Source organism: Theobroma cacao, chromosome 10, assembly GCF_000208745.1.
Source record: "Theobroma cacao cultivar B97-61/B2 chromosome 10, Criollo_cocoa_genome_V2, whole genome shotgun sequence".
Lineage (NCBI taxonomy): Eukaryota > Viridiplantae > Streptophyta > Magnoliopsida > Malvales > Malvaceae > Theobroma > Theobroma cacao.
In genome coordinates this window covers 11,884,618-11,892,546 of record NC_030859.1, presented here as the reverse complement: position 1 = coordinate 11,892,546, position 7,929 = coordinate 11,884,618, and the positions used below count along the sequence as shown (strand labels likewise).

The 7,929-nt window shown below is 31.2% G+C and overlaps 1 long non-coding RNA gene across 1 annotated transcript; it reads right to left on the bottom strand.

Moving 5' to 3' along the window:
- On the bottom strand, window positions 6,267–7,251 carry LOC18586760. Its single transcript, XR_001929688.1, has 4 exons — window positions 7,185–7,251; window positions 6,981–7,097; window positions 6,522–6,650; window positions 6,267–6,431 (listed from the first exon to the last, which is right to left on the bottom strand). It is a non-coding gene; the product is annotated as an uncharacterized LOC18586760 (long non-coding RNA).

The window sequence follows — 7,929 nt, the reverse complement described above, 5'->3', positions numbered from 1 at the left end:
AATAACATTAAAATAATTCGATGCTAGAACAGGTTGCATCTTGCGAGAGATAAACTAAGTGTAAGTGGGGGAGACCAAAAATAGAATATTTGGATGACATGAATAAAATAATATTTTATTTATATTATATTATATTATATTATTTAGATAGAGAAATTATTGGTCACATGCAAAATTGGATGAAAAGAAAATAATTAGTTATGGAAAATGAGGTTATGTGGAAGATTGGCACATGCATGTGACAATATCATTACATGCAAAAGATAGCATATAAAAGTGTAATCTTAGTGGGGAACATGTGGGACCCCCACCATGTGCAAATAAAAAGGAAAGAGAGAAATGCACAAGGTGAAATATGCTTGTGATTTTACTAGTTAAAGAAAGCATAGAGAATTTTTGCATGGAGGACACTTGGTGGCAATGTTGGAATAAAATAAAGGAAATATGTATGCATGTAATGTTATTGGCTAAATGGGAGGCCAAATGAGAAATAATGTGGGAGAACGTATGAAAGGTTATTGGACATAAGTAAGGTGGATGAAATGAAAATGCATTAAGAATGCATGAAGATAGATTAAAGAATGCAAGGATAATGAAGGGTGGATATTTAACCAATAAAATGAAAAGAATATTGGTACATGAAGAATCATTGGGTGGCAAGATGGTCTAATAAGAAACTAAAGAAACAAAACTAAGAAATAACAAAAAGAAAAGGGAAAAAGGCAATGAAGGCTTTAGGAACTTGGGCAAACTGTGCCTTTGAGAGGAAAGAAAGGAAAGAAATGGCTTTGTAAGTTCCACCTACATGGTGGAAAGAAAAGAAAAGAAAGTAGAGATTTAAAGGAAGGCTCGGTTTTAAAGAAAACTTAAGGCAACCTTAAAGATTTCCTTCCCTTTACCTTGTTGAGATTTGATATTGCACCATCCAAAAAGAGATTTTTAACTTGGAAGAGGATGTGTGGCTCGGTTTTGTGATTCAAGTAAGGAAAAGGTAAGAGAATGACCTTAATTTGAATGTATCCTTGGAAATTTGGATTGCTAATGTTGGGTTGTATTTGTGGCAGTAAAGATTTCTAAGGTTTGAAGAATATGGATGCATGCCTGACATTGATCCTTGGTTAGATGACGGATTTCAGATAAAACAAAAAAGTGGTAAATTGTTCTTAACCTTTGAATTCCTAAATGGTGGANAAGATTTCCTTCCCCTTCACCTTGTTTAGATTTGATATTTCACCATCCAAAAAGAGATTTTAAACTTGGAAGAGGATGTGTGGCTAGGTTTTATGGTTCAAGTAAGGAAAAGGTAAAAGAATGGCCTTAATTTGAATGTATCCTTGGAAATTTGGATTGCTAATGTTGGGTTGTATTTGTGGCAGTAAAGATTTCTAAGGTTTGAAGAATATGGATGCATGCCTGACATTGATCCTTGGTTAGATGACGGATTTCAGATAAAACAAAAAAGTGGTAAATTGTTCTTAACCTTTGAATTCCTAAATGGTGGAAAAATGTAGGTGTTAATTGATAGATTTATGTGTGGCAACCTTGACGATTAAAGCTATGGAGATGTTTTGAGATGCATGCAAAGCACAAGCTACTTTAAAAGGTAAGCATGCAATGTGAATGTATCATGATACCTTAAAATTGGCTAGGAGAAATGCTTGTGCTAGTTAGAAATGTTAAGGTTGCTTGCTATGTTGTTTGAAAGAAATAAGGTTGAAATGGGCACTTAATGTTATAAATAAGTTACCGGTACATGTAATATAGAGAATTATGCATGTAAAGGCTATGAATTCCTTTAGTAAAAATATGTCAATATGCATATGAATATGCAAAGGCTAATTGAGAAAGAATGGTGATTTTAGCATGATTTGAGTTATTAAGATGATGATTAATGTTTGAATGGGAAAGAGAATGGAATAGGATGTCAAAGCCTTAAGTTAAAACGGGCAGCAAATGTAAGACAAATGAATTGTATTGTTACTAAAAGTATTTTGGAACTAATTGCTGTTAGGAGATTGACTAAGTGAAATATAATTGCCAAGGATAATTCAAGGAGAAAACGGGTGATCGGCAAGTCATCTTGATGAATTGAGGACATAAGGAGTTTAATTTGGGGAAGTAATATCCCCCCAAGAGAGGTGAGTAGGGGGTGTCAATTTTAAAAGATTCTATGCTATATCAAAGTATATGTATAGTATTATTCAATGCCTTTGTGGAAAGCATGAGTTGCTAGAAAATGTAAGTGCTTTGAATACATGGTTTAGAATGATTTATACACAGCTTTTGTGGAAATCATGAGCTAGTAGAAAACAATAGGCAATTGTGGATGCAAATTGATTTCTAAGTTGTTTGTGTATACTATATATATATGTAAAGTGTTTTAGAAACCATGAAACAAGCCTTTTTGTAATGTTTTGCATCAAATCCATGCCTTGAATCTTTGTGTAGTGTGCATAGTTGATTGCACTTGATAAATGGCTTAAATGCAAATTCTTGTGAGTCGATTTTAGTTCAAACTTTATGCAAATGTTTACACCATGCATTTTCATGTGAAAAATAATTTTGAAAGGTTGCCAAACCTTATTTTCGAATGATTTAAAGAAAAACTCTTGAAAACCTTGATTTGGTTTTGAAAATAGTTTTGACAATCGAGAGCATCCAAAGTAGGTGGAATGTCACATCGGGATAGTGTGACCCTTGTACATAAGTGAGCTTTAGCTAGAGAACCTTTTGCGTTATCGACGGGTTGTTAGACTTGGCTAGGCCATGGTCCGTGATTATATGTGGCAAGGCCACTGGTTGTTATACGTGGCTAGGCCATAAATTCATATACGTGGGTGCAACGACATGATTTCTCTGATGTCGGCCAATATCATCGAGACGTCCATGGCTTAGGCAATCTGGTGGAAGGGGGCCTCTCGGATGTTATTACATGGAAATGGGTCCACGAGTTGATTGCTCTTTTGCATGGTGGAGAGATACTATTTTATCCGTTACTTTCCTTTTTAATCAATAGCTTTCGTGCTGAACAAATTGATTACGGATTATTTTATATGGATGTACTCGAGCATTTTACATGCCACACCTTTTGGGAGCATTTGTGTTTACATACTGCCATTTGTGTTTATGCAAATATTGAATGATTTTGTGAACTGAAATCTATTTTATTATGCATTGGTTTTCAACATTGTTTGCTAATGAAAGTATTGCACTATGATTTACATGGCATTTTTACAAGGCACAAGTTCCTTATTTGGTTTTATAAGGTTGTCATTTTATACTTTGGTTTTATTGTTCAAAAAGTTTTGCTCTAAGCTTGTTTCCCATCTACGCCTTGATCACGGAGTAGATGATCACTAAGTCTATGAGACTCACCCCCTTATCTCCCTTTTTGTAGATAATTGATTAGCCTAGCTTGTATTCATTTACACATATTGTCCACCGCAGATAGTTAACGACATCTCTTAGCACTTACTCTAAGTCGCTTCGCTACTAGAGGTCGAGTCGTTCATAGTGTATTTTGCTTTTGTAAATAGACACTAATGTGAATGCAAATGTACGTTTGGAGATTATAAATTTTAATGTATTTATACAATAATGTGGAATAAAAATTTAGTCGATTTGTTTGACTTTTCGTTTTAGGTATATTACAAAGACTTATACGGTTCAAAGCGATTACATAAATTGTGGAATGAATATAATGTATTAACAAAAGTTTCAAGTAAGGCTTGTTCAGGACTTGGCGGGTTCTCCTGCAAGACTTAGAGGCCAGTAGCGATCGAGGTGCGATCGTTACAGATAAATCTTTGGTTGGCTTATCAAGAGAGGTCACTTTGATAATACTTGGTAAATGGACTTCAAGGCATCAAGTTGAGGTTTTTGACCTTCTGTTGAGTTGCTTTGCTAAGTTCGAGTCATACTTTGTTTGGTTAAAAATTTTGATAAATGTTTATACCTGGCCTTTGGTTGGAGCATAATATGTTGGTATCTAAATTTGTAAATTCTTTGGTTTTAATGGTTTTACACATACACATGTTTGGAAAATGTTATAAATTTTCAAAGGAAATATATACTTTTAGTAGAATCATACGTGTATGCATATTTAATGAGATAAGGAATTCTCTTAAATGTTATAGTTGTTTATTCTAATGCATTTTGTATTGACAGCTTTTTTTGGTCAAGTGGGCTTGCCTACTAGGCCCTTGCATAGGTAATGGCCCAATGATGGGTTATGACAGTTGATAACTCTATGATATAAAGTTAGTTTTTCTTAATTTTAGCTATTAAGTTGCTAAGTTCTTGAGTTTTAGCATAGATTTTAAGTGTTTTTAGTTATTTATTTAAATATGGTAAAATATGTTTGGTCATTTGAATTTAGATTATTTTAGGCTATGTTAAATGTGAAATTGCTTAAGAAAAGCTGCTATTGATTAAATTGTGCTTTTGTAGGTGTGTTTTGAAGAAAGACTTTTAATTTGACTAAGAGAGTGCATTCTAGGTGTAGACTTTCTCTGCACATGTTTTGGTTTTTCGACCATATATCTAGTACAGAAGTTTAAATTACGTGATTCTTAACCATTGGATAGCTAAGAGGTAGAGATACAACTTTCATGTTTACTACTTTGCTAGTTTTGCCTTGAAGAAGGACAACAATACGTCACAAGTCAATGTCGTGGCAGTAGAAAGCTAGCGCCACAGCACTACGGGTTTGTAAAGATGCCTTTCGATGAATAAATTGATTTGTGTATAAGATAGAGATATACCTATATACCGTATGTAGCAAATATTAGAGCTTGAACTTAATGTGTCTGTTTTAATTTCAATACAAATAGAGATATAGTGTTTTGATTAAAATAAATATTTTTATAAGGGTTTTAAGAGAGCCTTTTAAATAATTGAGGACTTTAGGTTAGCAACTCATCTTGTTGGAATAAGTTAAGAGAGGGAGAGGTAAGATTTAGATGAAGTGTGAGGGATATTGTAATCTTAGGCTTGCTTGAATTGATTTTTAACCAATTTATTACTGCTTTGATTTTTTAGTTTAAATTCTTCTTAATTAGATTTAGTTAATTTATAATTTATTTAGTTACTTGATTTTGATTGTTTAGATAAGACTAAATTGTATTAATTTTAGTACTTAGTGAAAGTTTAGATCAATTCTCTATGAGATCAACACTCAACTTGCCATTATATTATCTGTTTGATATGTATACTTGCATGGATAGAAAATTAAGTAAAAACAGTCCTTGGATTTGGGTTTTTTTGTGTTTTTTTGCCTAATATTATTTTCATCATGAACTTCATGCTTTTAATGATGAACGTTTTAGCAAGTCTAGATTACTTTTTTCATTCTAACACTTTTCACATATACGACACTGTAATTCTTTTTTTAAGTGCAGGGCATCCTCCAGACCAATCCACTGAGAGAACGACAACTTGACTGCACATTTTTTGCCTACCTACCAACACTAACAAACTGTGGAATTTCATTCACAGTTGTATAACACATTGTCTTATATTTTTGGCATAAAGGCAGCATGATCAATTTGACACTTTGATCATGATTTTTGTATAGTATTAAAATGTTCGAACAACATTGGCAAAGTTGTTTAACAACTCTACATATTTTTCTAATGGCAATCGCACTATGAATTTTGAATTAATCTCAAAACATGACATTAGAAGGTGTGTGCAACAAAAGAGCTCTAGAAAAGCAAGCTTCAAAAACAAATACAAGAGCAAATCATTTGTGCAACTTCGCCAAAGAATTATGGCATTTTCTTTTGTAGGGATACACATTTTGTTAGCTAGGTGGGGATGAATGTACAAAATTATAAAGAAGCACAAAATTGCCTTCTGTTTTAGCTTTCAAATTACAACAACTTTTGTTTATAAATATTTCTGCAAATACTTGCCCAGTTATTAACAAATCTAACTAAAAAATTTATTCCTCGAGCAAAATACACAAAGATTTATTTCACCCGAGCACAACACGCAGTGTAACTTATAGTTTATTAATGAAAAGAGTCCATCAATCACAAAAATAAAGAAAAATGTTCTTTTGACCTTATCTTATTAGAATAAAATACAGCAATTGATGCACCTTAAAAATAAGTAAAAAATAAAATTTGCAAAGTAATAGTAACTTGAATATAAAAACAATTAACTAAATTATGCAAGAAAAATAATTAACTAGAAATTTTTAGTTTATACTAAAAAGTACATAAAAAACAAAGTAATTGCTTATATGTAAAAGCTAGAAAATAAAAATGTGTTCGGCTGGAAAATCTTTCCTAGTTCTTCATTTCCTTACTAGTAGCAAGAAAGTATACATCAGCATAAAAATAAAAATAAAAATGGATGTTTGAAGGTTTTCCATTAGCATTCATTTGTTTTCCTTCAAAATTGCCAAAGAAATATTGTCTATGTACCTGGAAAATGTTTAATAATTTATATTAATTACCTCATCATTAATCCCAACAAGCAAATAGTTAATTTCAATAATTAAGATTGAAACTCACCAATGGATATTCATTTGGATTGCATTTATTTTCCTCCTACCTTTTCCTTGGATCAACTTCATATAATATAAAATTCATTACTTCCTTAACTGATCGGAATGACTTCTTGGAAATCTCATGTGTATAATACTGCACATATATAATTCATCATCATTTTAAACCAAAATCATAATAAAAAATAGGAAAAACTAAAACCACAAGATCTTATATTAATTTATAACATTTTTTTAAAACTTCTTTAAATATAAATGATCGTTTAATTTGATATGTTATAGATGAATAGCCCTTTAATCAAACATACTAAACTTCATCCTTTCCCTCGATTTTATAACAGTTTCAAATGACAATAATAATAATAATTCTAAAATAGTTTCAAATGATTTAGCAGTTTTGGAAATTCTGCATTTTTTGAAACAATTATATATAGAAAACTCGAAACAAGAAGTTAAATATAATTACCATATCAAGCACTTTCCCAGTTGCCCGTTTCTTGCAATCAATTTTCCATCCATCTAATCTCTCGATGAGAAGGTACTTGAACTCCTTTTCTTTGCCATCAAGTGACATTTGAAAATGCTGCATTTTTGCAAAAAATTATTTCTTAACACCTAATAGCGACCAAATATATTTCAATAGAGTTATCTTGAGACGTTAACAACTTACCTTCTCAATTTGGGCAAGATCAAATCGTTCATCAGAGAGTCTGAAGGATGTTATTTCCCTAGCAACTAACTTTGACTTTCCCCTTTTCTTTTTCATTGCTGGCTCTGAAATATTCAACTACATTGCCCAGTATTATAGTATTAATAATCGCCATGAAAATGCAAAAACCTCTCAATTACACATTTAAAAGCTTTTCTCAAGGAATGTTATTCATAGAAGAAAGAAACATATTAGTGGGGTTTGGATAAGGGGTGATCCTCCTAAGATTGATTGCAATATGCATTAAGTAATTAGATTATCATGTTTGGTAGGAAGTTGGTCATGATCATCTTAAAATTTTTTCATTTTTAAAACAAACCTAATAATTTTGTTTTTACTTTCTATATTTCAAAATTATTTTTCATGATTTTATTTTTACTTTTGACATTGAAAATCATAAATCATTGACTTAATAAAGAAATTTAATATTGTATGTAAAATATACAAAAAAAGATGGTGAAATAGTCAATTTGCATATGGTAAAAACAGCAATAGCCATAAAGTGAGTTATGGTGAGAGTGAAAAATAGCCATTAAGAATATTAACCTAAAAGTATATTAATTAATGATTTTCAGTCATATTATAATTTTATTTAACATTCTTATATTTTCAAAATTTTTATTCATTTAAAAATACTAACAAGTAATATTATTTTATAGTGAAATTAATTAATATATTAAATGCTAAAAATATTTTATCTTTACAA